Source organism: Sphaerodactylus townsendi, linkage group LG13, assembly GCF_021028975.2.
Source record: "Sphaerodactylus townsendi isolate TG3544 linkage group LG13, MPM_Stown_v2.3, whole genome shotgun sequence".
NCBI classification, from domain to species: domain Eukaryota; kingdom Metazoa; phylum Chordata; class Lepidosauria; order Squamata; family Sphaerodactylidae; genus Sphaerodactylus; species Sphaerodactylus townsendi.
Window position 1 is genome coordinate 32,838,039 of NC_059437.1, and position 848 is coordinate 32,838,886.

Sequence of the window (848 nt, forward strand, 5' to 3'; positions counted from 1 at the left end):
CCAGGCAGCGCTGGCCTTTACTTCCGAGCAAGCTCCCGTTGCACCCTCTCTGAGCCGTCCTTTCAAGTTCCCAAATGACGTCGTCCAGCTCTGGCGAAAGAAAGGATTTCTCTAACGCCACTTCTCCTTTGTGTGAGTAGTGTAAAAGCACGCGATCACGTTGGCAGTAATTTCGCCGCCGTGATTGAGGCACACGGGGTGCAAAAGCGAATTGGTTTAGGTCCCTTCCGCACATGCAGAATAATGCACTTCCAATCCACTTTCACAACTGTTTGCAAGTGCATGTTGCTATTCCGCTCATCTGCAAAGTGCATTGAAAGTGCATTGTTCTGCATGTGTGGAAGGGGCCTTTGTGTGTAGGCCCCACGTCTAACGGGCCAGCAATTCTAATGGACTAGAATTGAAAAACCAGGGAGCTGCAGCCTGCAGGTACGAATGTGATCAACACTCTGAAGCAACCTGTGCCTTGGAGAAACTCACTGATGAGATGTGGTTTGCAATGAATTGACAGAGGGACCCCTAAATTCACTGATGAGATGTGGTTCATAAATGCGGAAGGGGGGGCTCAGGACCCCTGGCTCTTTTCAGGCTCAAGGCCGCTGCGAGGAAGTTAAGCAGGGCCCTGCATCTAGCACACAGGGCCCTGCTTCTCAGTCCCAGTGTGTGCACTTAACACGTTCCAAAAAGGTAACCTCACGAGTCCGTTGCCACCAGTAAAACAAGCTGTATTCTGACAGAAGCCTTCCTGAGTGACTTGTTTACTTGGAAATGAGGCCCATTGTATTCCAGGAGATTTACTCCCTTGTGCGGGTGGGAGGATTGCAGCCGGATTTTTATTTCATTCATTT